Genomic DNA, 15,829 nt, shown 5'->3' on the forward strand with positions numbered 1-15,829 from the left:
TGAGTACTGGCCCTGAGAAATTACTTTAACGTGGACTGGCCATTCTTCAAATAAGTGAATGTTATGAATAAGGAATTAACTCTAGAGCCCTCTCATTAATCTGGCATCTGTTGCAGATTTTTTTTTTAAAGTCCTAAAATTACAAGTACAACAATGTGGGATTCTCTGGGCCAAGCTACAAGTGATGCCTGACACAGGTTGGACACTTGTCAGCTTCCCTCAAGTTTTGATGGGAAATGTAGGCATCCTGGTCTTGCAGCTTGGCTTTCCAACTGCTGTCCAATGGACTTTTCAATTGTCACTTGTCCAACATTCCGCCAAGCTGCCTACATTTCCAATCAAAACTTGAGGGAAGCTGACAAGTGTCCAACGTGTGTCATTCGTCACTTGTAGTTTGGCCCTTTGTCAGCAAAAATACAAACTGCAGGTTTTTATATTGCCCTTAGAAAAGATTGCAAAACTGTTTTTCTTCCCAATATTTCCTTTTCTTCCCAATATTTGCAGCCTACCAATGATAATTTTTCTACTGTGGACACTCAAATTACTGTATTTTCTTCTGGAAGCTCAGCCATCAATCTACAGTCACCAATCATACATAACTCATTAAACATACACAGTGCATGGAAAGTTCCTCATACTGCTACACTTTCTAGTCATCTGATATTCCATTGGCATTGAACTTATGCTAGCTAAGCAAAAGTTTATTTCCAAAACATGCAGATAGTTTTTCCATTCTAATGGTAATTCAAAAGAAGGAAAATTTAAAAATGAGTGTTCCACGATTTTATCATTGCATAGACTATACTACTGTGTATTGCCTTTTGCTATAATTATGCTTCTAGTAGATAGTCTCTCCATATCAATAGGTCATGTCAATTTGTATTTTGTTTTAGCATTATTTCAGCTCTGTATTGGAATTCTGCTTATTTCAAATTCCTATTGTATTGTTTATTGAATGTATTGTTTACTGATTATCCCAGCCATACTGTGAAATCCACCTGGAGTCTCAGTGAGAAAGGCAGACTATAAATAATATAAATAAATAAATGTGTGTATATGTTTGTATATATGTTTGTGTGTGCATGTATTGTTTAGCTATCATCAGGAACCATGTGAATCCAACTATTTTATTATATAAAATATTACAAAAAACAAATTGTTGAAACAGTAACAATACAGAGATGCATTTATATTGGGACCATTGAGGCAGACAGACTGCACCAAATTTTTAAGACTTCACAGTTGTTCTGTCAGACTTCAGATATTAGAAGACTGATTTATTCAGATTTTCTTGGGAATCACATGACTTACATTTGCCAAATATTTTTCTTTGTATGGAATGGATAAATAATTCACAGCTTTCCTTTATTTCATACCTATATTCATTACATTAATTGTTTTATGGTATTTTATTCCGAATTGCAAATCACCTTGAGAACCATTCAGTTGTTAAATGGGAAAGGGATTTAAAAAAAATGAAATCAGATGAAGACATGAGACTTTCTCATGGCGTTAGTGTAAGATTACAAGCTTGAGGTTGTCTTACCATGGGATGCCTCACTGACAACAGGGTGATGTCACTTCCAGTGCAACCTGGAATTGATGTCATTGTGTAGAGGCGGCAGTCTAGCATTTGACTAAAACTCTGTAGTTTAACCATAGAGTTTTGGGTGAACAGTAGAGCGTCACCTGACATGATGTCATCACTTCCAAGTTGCACTAGAAGTAACATCTTGACTTTGGTGCAATGCTGGTCACATACCCCATTTCCTTCAGCATTTCCCCCCTGTTGTCCAGCTGAGTAGCAATGGGAGGTATCCAGCCAAAGCAGGAGACCTGGCTTCTCTAAATTAGAACCAACCATGGAGGATTATTTAATTCTACTGGAAATACCCATGTAGCCAAGCCATTTCAAATCTTCACCAAGTTGATCGTAGGCCTGCAAATTCAACATGAATAAAAGGATATCTAAAAGGGCCCAAGTAGACCTGGGAGTATGGGTACACTTCCCAGCAGCCAAGGCATATTTGCATGATATAGTTCAGTAATTCTCAACATGTAGTTTCTTAAGGAGTTCCCCATTTTCATTATTTTCTGTGGATACTCCAAACCTTCCTCCTCATTTGGTGCCTGCCATGCATCTGACATTCTCCTTTCAAACTGTGGAGCAAGCCATGCATGCTCCATAGAGGCCTCTGTCCTGTGGCATCCTTGGTACAATACAGGGAGAGCTACATCAAATGTAGTTAAGCTTGCTTTTAAAGAAAAGTATTTTATTGCTTCTGGATGGAGTTGGCACCTGTAGCCAGTCAGTGGTAGACATTATGGCAGCTGATTTTCCCAGCCTACCTTTCTCCCTAGTAGCCATTTCTGACTCTGAGAAAGTTTAGTGCTATGGTAATAACATTTAGTAATAACTGCATGGGTCACAAGGCTACAGTGCAATGGGGGCAAAATCACCTGCAGCACAAGCAGAACTCTGCTGACAGGAAAGAGGTGAAAAGGGAACCATTTTACCTCTTTCCCATTCCCCACTGGTCCTCATAGCCCACATGAAAACTTCCCTGGATCTGGGCCTACAATGTCAGATCTCACAGAACAGCCAATTCTATAGGGTCAAAAAACCTCAAAAAGATTCTGACCCAACTTTTCATCAACCTCACCCATATATTGAAACTTTGAAAGAGACTACACCAAAAAAAACCCCACACACCATTTTTATTGCTTAATAACTTTTAGACAAAGTTCAGCTGGATTCAGGAGCGGGAAGAAACCTAAAAGAAACGTTCAGAGCTGTTCATAGACCAGCAGCACACAAAACTTGAATTTCCAGTATTAAAACCATGATTGGCTATTTATGGATGCAGAGTAACACCCCCCCTTCATATATTGAAATGTTTTGCACTGGAAAACAGTAAAAAGCAGCTCAATTTTATAACATTTTTATACCATCTAATATACTAATGTACAAGTGCCCTGATATGTGAATACTTATATTTGGATATTGGAGCCATGAACGGTCAAGGCAGATCTTCCTACACACCTGAAAAATGACTGTTTTGCAGAAAAATCTTAGAAAAGGGGAGGGGGGGGTAAAACCCAAATGATAAAAAAGCACCTATAGTTTTAACAAGATTTAATAAGATATCTTCAGTGGTTGTTGCTAGGCAACCATAACAGTTTGGCCAATATTCCAGGCTTAGTTTCTGTCAGTAAAAGGCAGAGGGAGGGAGAGGGCACTTTCCAGAGCTGTTTTGGCCTTTGAAGAAAGACTAATTGGAGCCAGGGCCAGAAGCAACCACTGGGGGATTCAATACCACATGACTTGCATGACTCACCTAGGCCTGGCTGGTTGCTACTGTTCAACAGCAGCCTTCCCAAGCCAGGGCAGTGTAATAATAACATCCTATGCCCCATTCGGGCCATGGGGGCAGGGCTGGGCACAGGGAGAGGGGCCTGAGTTTTCCCGTTCAATGGGTGCCTATGGGCTATGCCTTCTTTTTTTGTGGTGTAACTTTCTGCTGCTGCAGGGGGCATTTCTGGGCCTGGGGAAGCTTAGAAAGATGACTAACTTGTGGCCCACCCCCACCCCGCCCCCTCCAGCACTGGCGCAGGGACTTGTGCCTCAGTTACGTGTTCGTACAGCTGCCCGGCATGGCCACAGGTGGCGGCCCGCCCACAGTAGCACGCCTCCCCGCTCGCCGGTGGAAAGGAGGGTTACGCCCATGTAAGTGCAAGTTGCAGCCACCTAAGCCTTAGTCCTCTTCCTATGCACTTTCCACCCCCCACTTAGGATTGGGCAGTTTGTGACATTAAGGGGTGGGATTGCACCTGTACTTGTACAAGTTTGTAACGGTCCCTGATTAAAGTGTTTGGGCTCTGGACCCAGTTCAGGCAGACAGGGAATAAAACAAGATGCCTTTTAGAGTTGTTAAAACCACTGCTTTGGAAATAACTCATTGGAGTTTTCATGTTGCAATAAATGTCAACCTCAGTGTCCTTTGAACCTTTTAACAAGCAAACAAGTTAAGGGTAATCTTTTTTTAAAAAAAAATTATGATTTTAAATAAAATTTTTCAGCAACATTTACTTGCTTAAGAAGACAGAATATTTAAATACGGAGGTATTTAGAGTAGTCTTCTTAAGCAAGTAAATGTTGCTGAAAAATTTTATTTAAAATCATAATTTTTTTAGCAGCTTAGAATATTTAAATATGGAGGTATTTAGAGCAAAGCTGCACACAGTGCTAGTTTAAACCTGTGCCAAATTCATGTTCATTAATATCAGACAGGCACAGTTCACCTCACTTAAACTTTTATTGCTGTAAGAGTTGCAAAACATTTCAGTTCGTCAGCCAGCTGTTGTGAGAGAAGAACTGGGCACTTCAGCTTATATTCTAGTTATTTTTGTTGGATTTTGAAAAGTGGCTTCAAACCTTTTCCTGCATAATTTTTAGCCACTGAGAATATTCTGGCCCCAATTAGCTTAGCATTTGTCCCTGATGTGAAAACAGCAGCAAATTCTATGGCACCGAGCCTTCACTAGAACAAGCAGCAAAAGCTTTTGGACAGGCCGGGGGGGGGGGGGGGTTCGTGCAAAGACGTATTTCATTGTACAATATATCACAGTGTAAACTTCTAAAAATATTAGATTTGCAAGGCTCTAGAGATATATGGAAGGCTCATTATATAATTTTAAATGTCTACTGCATGTTGTAGAACTGAATAGGAAATTAGTGAAAGGTAGGACAGGCCACTGACCAAAAAGTAGATTATAATTAATACTGATGTTTAGATATTTGGCAACCATTATGGAGTGATGAATAATGATGCTTCTAGAGAATTCCTCAGATACAAGTGTGCTGAATCAACACAAAGAGTGCCTGCAATCTGGATGTACAAGGCTAAATGGCAAAACAGTGGATTCACAAAGTCAGTGGGGGGTGTCACACTCCAAACTAAGAATCTCTCAGGGACTGTTACGCAAAATTATCTGGATCAGGATATTTGAAGGACCATTTGATTCCCATATAAATCTGCCTAATCTTCAGTGGCAGCTCTGCTCTGTCTACTACTTTGAAAGATGTGCATGGCTTCCAGAAAAAGGACTTTCTCAGCAGCAGTTCTTAATATTGAATTTTTTCCCCAAATAGATATGTAAAGTGTCCACTTTACCAAACGAGACAAAACTATACTGAGTGACTTGGTTTCATTGTTTCCACAGTTCTATATGCTTTGTTCTGTTTGTATAATATATAATTGGATTTTTGTTTTATAAGGACAGTGTTTGCAAGTGACTGCAAGCAACTCTGTAGAACATTGTTGATGGAAAAGCAGGCTAGCAATTTTTAAAATACATAAAAAGATCAAATCTTTGAGCCCATTCTGCCACCACAGATGTTGCTTCTATTTAGTACTAAAAATTGTAGAAACAGCAGAGCAGGAAGCAGCCTTCTTATGCTGTTTCAAGTGGCCAAATATCAATCCCTAACAATCAATCAAAGCATAAATATCCTTATAATCTGACTCTTGCAACAACAATGTTAATATCAATTTTGTGGAACATTTTATTCTATTTTATTTTATTTGCTGCTGTTTTGGCACAACGAGCTATCTGCTTGAAAGTTATGAGATGCACACCCAGTAGCCTTCTTGTCCACAGAATACAAGTACTGACTTCATCCTGCATTCTACCCCCCACCCCCCAACAGCTACATAACAGTCAGTAGTAAGCAAAAGTCTGTCGCTATGGGTTATGTTACCTACATTGCAACAGTCAAACACAGACAGGGTAACTGTACGTTGGAAATATCTTCTTTGCTTGTTTATTTATTTATATATTTATATCTTGCTTCCCCCCCCCCCCCGGAAGATAGTTTAGGCTAAGAGTGACGGGCCCAAGTTCTCTCAGATCCTAGTCTGACACTAACCACTACAACATACCGGTTTAGGATTCTCGTTTATGTCACAAGAACCAAACTGAGCACATGGAGTTGCTAGGTACATGTAAGGTTTAGGCTGTAGATAGGATATTTGCACAGCGTTTTAAAAACTCAGGCTGATAACTATTATCTAAAAGTTCAAAAATTCATATTGGCTATTGAGGGTAAGGCTGTTGTTAATTAAGGCTGAGATTAATGTTCAGAATGGAAGTAGCTCTTCCTGCATAAAAAAGCACAACATAACAATATATAAAGGCATAGTATCTACAACTTGACAGCATCACCTAAAATATTTGAGTCAGATGCTCCTTACAACATTTATTTATTCATTCTTCCTCCCACCCTTCTGATCCCACCCACATCAATATCCCCAATATTACACAGCTCTTGTTTTTTTATTAAGGCGAAAAGGTTTTCAAGTAACAACAGAAGAATGGATTTCAAAATAGCAACAATAATCTAGGCAAACTCAGGTTCTTTCAAAGCCTAGTAATCTCTCAACTTGTGTTTGGGAGACTTCCATGGAGATCAGGGCTGCACTCAGCTGTAGAAAGCCTACCCACCTCAAAGAGGGTTCCAAACAATGCCCCTACATTTTCTGCTGTAACTTTTTATTTTCTAAAAAGAGGTGCATGCACTTTTTATTTGTGGAAATATAAGTCAGAACATACAAGCAGTCTTCTACCCAACTGTTCACTAAGTAAGCTTGATCTTGCCTTCCAGAGTTTTGTCCAATGCCTGCAAAGGTATTGGGATTAGCGAGCAATAGGCCCTTTATTTTAACTTTCATAAAGCGGAAATATTACTTGAGCCATCTATGTCCAAGCTGCTCCATCACCTTAGGCTGCCTTTTCACAGCATTTCTGGGCTGGCTACAGGCTTGCAGAAAATGAAGGTTAGATGTGTGGAGTCTCATATCTCCAAATTTAGATTTCCCAATATACCTGCAGTACCAGTCTTTTATTTCTGTTTTTGCAGTTATTTAGATTCTAAGGGGTCAGAGCTAAATACTTGCCCAAGTGCAGCCAGTTATATATATGCATTTTCCATCACATATTTGGTTAAGAAACAATCTACCATTTACAGTGCAATCTTAAACAGAGTTACTCCCGTCTAAGCCCATTGATTTTAATGGGTTTAGACTGGAGTAACTCTGCTTAGGACTGCACTTTTAGAGGTGCAAGTAGTTTCACTGGAAGCCAAGAACAGGTATAAAGGTTTTGCTTATTACGCAGAAGGAGCTTTGGTTGTCTAAACTGCCTTTCAAACCATTCTGTCCACTACATTTTATTTTTTTTAATTATATTTTATTCAACTTTTTCAATAATATTTTTAAAACAACAAGAACCAATTAACAACATAGTATATTACATACAACAATCAGAAAAGTGCACCTCCTGTTACATGGTTCAATAATATTCAGTTATTTGAGTGGCTGCTGTGTAACAAAAATATATAGGAAAAGCTCTGTTAAACAAAATTTTTCCAGGTTTGGTTACTGCTTAGTGGTGATCCTATTAATGTGCCAACTGGTATCATAAATATGCTAGGGAATAGTAGAGGTCATGTTTCCTGCTTGCATTTGTCATATTTTCATCTTTTGTTAAGTAATCTAGAATTGGGGACCATTGCTCCAGAAGGTGGGATTTATAGTTTTGGTTTTCCCTTTGGGCAAGTTGATCTGAAAGTTTTTCCATTATAAAATGGTCCCAAATTCGGGCTTGCCAATTAGAGATTGTCGGTGTGGATTTTTGTTTCCAATTAGAAGCTATAATTAGTTTTGCAATCGCTAATAATGTGAGCATTAGATTTATTCTGATTTTTGGAATCCTTGGATCTTTCCAGTGGATCAATAAAATTACTTCGTATGTTCTAGGTATTACATATCCAAAAATAAACTCTATTTCCTTAATTACTTTAACCCAGAATGCTTTTACATATTTGCACTCCCACCAGCAGTGGAGAAAGGTCCCCAGCTCGCCACAATTCTTCCAACATTTCGGAGAAATAGCATGGTTTACATGATTGAGTTTGACTGGCATCAGATACCAGTGAGAGTTTTTTTTTACAGTCTGCATTTTGATATTTATAGTTCTAGAAGTATAGATGTGAGATTTCCAGATTTCCTTCCAGTTGTCATTGGAAGGATCTATGTTACATTCTTTTTGCCATATTCTTTGATAGGACAGCAATTTGTTTCCCTGCTTTACATTAATAAGGATATGGTAAATTTTAGAAATTAGCCCATTTTGTTTATCTGTATCATTTCTTAACAATTGTTCAAATTCTGTGAGGGTTTTTTTTAGAGCTTGTTTAATTTCTTTATCTTCTGTGAGATGTTTGATTTGTAAATATTCAAACCACGGAATATGTGTTTGGGTGCCCAGCTCCAGTTTCGCTTTGTCCTGCATTAGGCCTTTTGATGTCACATCAATAAGTCTGGATTTGTCATTTTGCCTACACCACTTAAAAGAGTTAGAACTTAATGCCGGGCAAAACCAAGTTTGCCCAGTGAAGGGAGAAATAATAGATATATCTGGTAAGAGTTTGCCTCTAAGTTTGTCCCATATTTTGATATCGCTATTTAAAAAATGATTTTGTGGTATGTTTGTAGTATTCCTAGTGTCTTTATTCCAAATGCTTTCTGGTACAGATATTCCCTCCTTGTTGTTTAATTCAATATCTTTCCAGTCCATGACTACTGATTTATTCAATAGCAGTAATATGTTTCTAAGGTGAGTGGCCTCATAATATGCTCTAAAGTCTGGTACGTCAAGCCCTCCTCTCTTTGAGGTTCTTTTCATGGTTTCATAAGATATTCTTGGTTTTTTGTTCTGCCCACTACATTTTAGAAACTGTATTGTCAAGTTGCATGGCAGCTTTTTAAAAGGTGTTTTGCAACAACAATATTATTTCTCTACTCATAAATCCAAGTTGCCTGATACTTAATGCAAATATGTCATGAAAGAAGAAAGATAGACGAGTCACTTGACCTTAGTCACATTATGCAGACGGACATGCAGTAGATTTCGTTTTCATATAACATGTTTGGAGTCAGCATTAACGAATACAGAATTGTGCAAAAGACAAACAAGACTATATTTTAATATAATCAAAAAGAGTCCAGTAGCACCTTTAAGACTAACCAACTTTATTGTAGCATAAGCTTTCAAGAATCACAGTTCTCTTCGTCAGATGCATGGAGGGCAAGAAGAAACTGGTCAGATATATAGGTGGAGAGGAGAGTTTCTGACCAGTTTCTTCTTGCCCTCTCTCTTCGTCAAATGCATGGAGGGCAAGAAGAAACTGGTCAGATATATAGGTGGAGAGGAGAGTTTCTGACCAGTTTCTTCTTGCCCTCCATGCATTTGACGAAGAGAACTGTGATTCTCGAAAGCTTATGCTACAATAAAGTTGGTTAGTCTTAAAGGTGCTACTGGACTCTTTGATTCTGCTACTACAGACTAACACGGCTAACTCCTTTGCATATTTTAATATAAGATAGCTTCCAACAAAAGAGGCCTCTCTAAATAAATTATAACTTGCACAGGGTTTGCCTTTATAAACACGTATACACCTGGACGTTACAATGGACAAGAAGGCTTCTGGTTGGCCATGTTTTGCATTTAGTTTACTATACCTGGGACACACTGCTACAGGCAGCCTGAATTTTTTAAGGCTGCTGCTATCACACAAGTGTGTGCAATTACCTTTGGGAATAAATAAAGTGGATAATATTGGGAAATAACACATACAATCTATCTGTGCATAATCAAGCAGAGTGCAGTTACTTCAGGATAATATAGACAAAAAAAAAACCCTACACACAGTGTGTGAATTAAAGGCTGATGATCAAATGGAAGACAAAAGAGACTTGCAACCCAGATGACAGAAAGCATTCATTTGAAATCTAACAATATAGATGCAGTTTTAGATGCATGCAGAGATACATCAGAGTGGAATATAGTTTTTGTAAAGTGCTAAGATGTGCTATTACTAGAACAAAGTAACTTTACCATGTCTTTGGGCACTATGCACACAAAAGTAGGGAGGAGAATACAGGAAGCATACGTTTCTTTACCCTTTTCTGTTCTGAGTTTTTGAACTTTGGCAGTTTTGGTTTTGGCAGTTTTGCTGTTCCTCTGTTTACAGGGGTTGAATGATCCTTGTCTCGACATGCTAGGCACATCAAAACAAGCATCCCTATCATTCAGAACTCCCAGCTGGCATAGCCTTGCCACTTCCCACCAGATACACATTCTTTGCTTAAGCCTTCCTGTCCAGGTACCTGCCCACACCATTCATCAAAGAAAAGGGGGCGCTTGCCGGTTCAAGATTTCACTATTACCTCTTAGAACAGAGTTATGGTTCACTGACAAACAAAGCACAGGCAACACAAAGTGGTTCTGAGGTAATGGTAAAGTAAGCACTACAAAAACCTATTAAGGGAATGCATATGCAACAAACTAGCACAATGCTCTAATGACCACTAGAGTTATCCAAACCATTGTCTGGAAACCCCATGGCAAAGGATAGGTGCATTTAGCTGTTCCAAGACAGAAAATAATTGTAAGAGCCCAAGACTTTTTCTTTAGGAGCGTTTGAAAGATTTAATATAATTCAACTGTTGAGTTAGACCACAGATTATGTAATCCCATTATATAGAATGGAATGGAAACTTGGAATGTAAGGCTCTTCTTGGCTCTGTATAAATGACTTCAATTACAGTTTCATGACTAAACAGGTGTTTGCCCAAGGAAGTGCATGCAGGTGAAATCCGTGAGTCTCACTGTGTCACACAGGACTCTTGTTCTAGTTACCTTTGAAATCTCTCCAACCTGTGTAATTAATGGTTTTATTCACATCACGATTTATATTTGCCTGCTATGCTATTTTGAAGGTTGATCTACTTGCTATTGTTTCTGGAGGTGTAACAAGAGGACTAAATCTGAACTGTAGTCTTATTCTTAAACTGATTGATATGAAATAGGGCCAGAGACTTAAAGCACATCCTTGTCTCTGCTTCCCTCTCCTATGTTGCAGTCCTCTTAAGACTTCTATATATTGTATTTTTAAAAGGACGCTCAAGTCTTCAACTTGTAGTAAACTTCAGAATTGCAATTTATATTTCTGCTACATGAACTTCTAAAGAAGAACATCACATCTTTCATAACTTTTCATAATTCAGCTAAAATGTAGGTGCTTCTAGTTTTCAGTCCCACATGAAAGAGGCAGAACTTTACTTTCATATATTTCATTCCCTGCTGCAGTTCAAAGAAAGAAGCATTTTAACAATGCAAATTACTATACTGCTGGCTCAGAATGGGTTCACACTGTGAATTTCCCACAAAGAATAACTTTGCTCTTACTTCCTAACTAGATGGCTGAGTGAAACAATAATGCCATATCTTTACAGGTAGCTTTAAGGAGGAAGGCAGGAATGCCCATCCTAAAACTGCTTGCCCGCTCGTTTGTCAAACTCATCTGAATGTGAAATGTAAACTTGCTTCTGTGTGGGTAGATTATAATCATGAAAGAGCTTCCTTACATTGATCCTTCTTTACCACCCCATTTCCACAGATCTTCCTAGTAGAGGTGGGCACGGACCAAAAAATGGACCAAAATTTTACACAGACCGGGCTGGTTCAGCGTTCGTGAGCCAGTGGGTCATGGGCCATGGCTTTTTTCACGGACGTGATGAACTTTGGCTGGTCTGTCAGTCCATTGGTCCATGAAACCAGACATCCCAGCACTGAGCAATCAATTCCCTAGGCAATGTAGGAGCTGTCTGCAGACCTGCTGCTGCCCTTAAAAAACACCAATCTTACCCTGAAAACCTTGAAAGGCAGCTCTGGCTGCCAACCAGAGAGTTCCCAATATTCTCTATGTGAGCCTTTAGTATATAAGACACAGCACAGAGGCGCGGTTTCACTTTCCAGCAGGTTACCACCTCAGAGGAACTGCTTGTTGTGGGAGTTTTTTTGGATTGCGCCAGAGGGAGGCTTGGGGCTTGTGCTGCAGCAAGGCTCTAGGTGGGAGCAAGCTTACTGGGATTCCTTGGCTGAGGGCTCATTCTTGTTTCTCCTTTTTTCCCTTTCAATTCTTATATGCTTGTGGGGCAGTGGGATAGCCTAGGGTTGTGCTCCAACCCAGTCTCAGAGCTGCAGTCAAGCTTTGGGTACAAGCTTATTAGTCTCCTTGAGGGCTCATTTTCCCCCCTTTCAATTCTTATTTGATTGTGGGGTGTTGAGCTAGCCTAGGGCTCTGCCAATTGCTGCAAGCAAATGCAAATCAATTAGCATTTGAGGCTTCTATTCTATGTACTGGAAGTTTCCTGGGGCAGCTGGTTTGGGGGTCTGTAACTTGGATGTCTGAAATGCAATCTTGGCCAAACTTATAGGGTGGCTGGATGAGAGCCTGCTGAAGACATGCTACAATTTTGGTACCTCTGAATGTGAATGGGGAAGAGCTAGGGCCCCAGAAGTGACGGACCATGGACCAACAAACTGGTCCATGAACTGGGGTGGGTTCATGAATGGTTCATGGTTCGTAGTCCGTGAAACATGATGGTCCATGGTCCGACGGTCCATGACTTTTTCCTGGTCCATACCCATGTCTACTTCCTAGTGATAAACATAGGCTCTTTAAAAATTATTTCAAATCAAAACTTTTCTGTAAAATGACAGGATGCACAGGCCGAAGCTGAATCCTTCCGGAAAAAAAAGAGGTCATGCTGGTCAGAAAGTGAGGGTTTGGAGAGATCTGTCATAGTCTTAGACAGTAGGCAGCAGGGGCAGCTGCCCCAGGCCCCATTCAGTGGATACAGTGCAGTGTGATGTGGTAGCTAAAAAGGCAAATGCGGTTTTGGGCTGTATCAACAGAAGCATAGTGTCCAAATCACAGGAAGTGATGGTATTGCTCTACTCTGCTCTGGTTAGACCTTACCTACAGTATTTTGTTCAGTTTTGGGCACCACAATTTAAGATGGATATAGTCAAGCTGGAATGTGTCCAAAGGAGGGCAACAAAGATGGTGAGGTGTCTGGAGACCAAGTCCTATGAGGAAAGGTTGCTCGGAATGTTTAGCCTGGAGAGGAGACAACTGAGAGGTGATATGATAACCATCTTCAAGTACTTAAAGGACTGCAATATAGAGGATGGTGCGGAGTTGTTTTCCACTGCCCCAGAAGCTTGGACCAGTACCAACGGCTTGAAATTAAATCAAAAGAGCTTTTGGCTAAACATTAGGAAGAACTTCCTGACAGTTAGAGTGGTCCCTCAGTAGAACAAGCTTCCTCGGGAGGTGGTGGGCTCTCCTTCTTTGGAGGTTTTTAAGCAGAGGCTAGATGACCATATGACAGCAATGCTGATTCTGTGAACCTGGGCAGATTGTGAGGGGAAGGGCAGAAGGGGTTGCATCAGTGCTTGGTTTTCGTGGCCCTTCTTACATGCCCAGGGTAATGCTGATCGCCACCTTGGGATCAGGTAGAAATTTTCCACAGACTAGTTTGGCTAGGGATACTGGAGGTGTTTTGCCATCTTCTGGGCATGGAGCAGGTGTCACTGGGACAGCTGGGCAGGTAGTTGTGAAGCTCCTGCATTGTGCAGGAGGTTGGACTAGATGACTCTAGAGGTACCTTCCAACCCTATGATTTTATGATTCTATGACACTATGCTTTGTTTATACAGCCCCAAACTGCATTTGCCTTTTTAGCTACCACATCATGCTGCTGAGTGACTCATGTTCAGTGTATGGCCTACTAAAAGAATCCTAAAAGAAACATGTAAAAACATAATTCCTCTGTCCCTCCTTCTGTACATGCCTAACTTAGATCTTCCATTAAGGCAGGCTATCTTAGAAAGTTCCATCTTGAGAAATTCCCATCCTTTTCAGTTGTGGTTCAGGCCTCCACCTCCACATGGTCAATTAGGATTTCCAGGTATCTATATCCTCCCAGTGCGAAGTGGGGACCCTAGCAGTTTGAAACTCACACGTGCACAATGACGATGCAATGACATCACTTCCAGGAAGTGACATCATCACACCAGCAATGGGCATGCTCCTGTGCTTTGCGTGGTGTCAATTCAGCCCACTGGGGGCCAAAATTGGCTCTTCAGAAGTGCAGGAGCATGCCCACTGCCCACATGTTGTCACTTGAGGAAGTGACATTTGTCAGGGCTTGTCGCTGCCACTGCTGGGCGGGGCACCGGCTGGTCCAGCCCTGACGTCAGAGGGGCGCCAGGGATGCTGCAGGACCCTGCTCTGTGGAAGGAGGGGTGGTATACATCACCCAGACTCCCTCTCAGTCCACTCGCTGGCCTGCTCAACCTGGCCTGCTCACCCCCTGCATCCTCCATCATCTCCTCCTCCCAGAACTCTCCTCCAAGCCTCCACTCTCGCACTGCTCTGATCTCACTCCACGCCATCACTCCTTACTCACACCCACCACCTCAGAGCTCTTCCTAGCCACCCTTTATAGGGTTTCCTTTCTCCGCCCCACCCTCCTTCCAGGCTTGTTCCCTCTCCTGACTTGGCCCAGCTGTGCCTCCCGTCAGGTGTTTCCCTCCTATCACTAATCCCTTCTAGGCTTCCTTGCATTGCTGGCAGGGTGGGGTTGAATGCGAGCCATCCCCAGCTGAGGTCTCCTTGGCCTTGCTCATGAGGAGCTGCCCCAGTAGGCCTTTGAGCTGCTGAGCTTGCCTGGCCTTGCTTGCAAGGAGCTACCCCAGCCAGCTTCTGTGCTGCTGAGCTTCCCTGGCCTTGCTTGCGAGGAGCTGTCCCAGCTGGCTTCTGTGCTGCTGAGCTTCCCTGGCCTTGCTCGCGAGGAATTGCCCTGGCCAGCTTCTGGGCTGCCTGCTCATTGATGCTGGGTGGGGCTAGTCATCTTCTCCCCCAGAATGCCTGTGGCAGCTCCACCTGGAGGGGCTTGTATCCTAGCAACTCCTGAGCCAGGCTACTGTCCTCTAGCCGGGGTGTGGCTCTGGGCTGTAGTGGCTGCTTCTCCTCCTTGGCTGGTAAGGGCTCTGTTTGGGCTGCTGCTGGGTCCCTATTCCCCCTGCCTTAGCCCTCTTCCTCTGGCCTGCTTAGCCCCCTCTCCTCCCCCTGGAGGATGGGACTAGCTGGTCTCTCCCTGCTCCCTCCAGCCCTCCGAGGCTTTGGCCTTTCGCCGCTTCCCCCTGTAGGCAGGTTCTGGACCTGGTTGCTGGCTGGGGTGGCAAGGCCGCTGCCTCCCGGTTGCCTCCCACTGTTCCCTCCTGGCAAGTCTGGGGGCTAGGACTCAGACCCCGGACAACATTGTTCCACCCCACTGGAAGCCTGCCTGCTGCATGCTTGCCTGGGTTGCCTGCTGGTAACAATCCTGGGCAAGTCTTCCCTCCTCCACTGGGCAGATCAGAGCGGCTTTTCCTTGGCTCCAGGAAAATACCTCTCTGGCAATTTAGACCTCCAAATCTCTGTCTCTGCTCTCTCCCACCTGGAAGGGTTGGCTTTTAGCATGATGTTTTCTGGCCTTTGAGCAGGTGAGGCATCTGCATGACTAAAGACCCTGGTATGGCTTTGAAAGCATTTTCGTCTCCCCATCCACCTTGTCAGCTAAGAGGGAGAAAACACTTTTTAAATCTACAGGTATGAAGATTTTGGAACGGTCCAAACCTACAAATAAAAGTATTTCTCCGCAGAAATCACTGTCTACTTGAAGGGATTTAAAAGTTATTCAAAAGACTGTTCTTAAAACATGAACTCCAATAAAATTAGCTACAATGTTGGCAACAGTAGTAAACAGTAACACTGTCAGATATTAGCTTCAGCAGTAAAAGCAGTAATCTCCACTCAGCTTCCAGCTAAAGCTTTCAAAAACAATAAAATTATTACTTGACAGCAGAGAGACTT

The sequence above is a fragment of the Eublepharis macularius genome, chromosome 5 (genome assembly GCF_028583425.1).
Source record: "Eublepharis macularius isolate TG4126 chromosome 5, MPM_Emac_v1.0, whole genome shotgun sequence".
NCBI classification, from domain to species: Eukaryota; Metazoa; Chordata; class Lepidosauria; order Squamata; family Eublepharidae; genus Eublepharis; species Eublepharis macularius.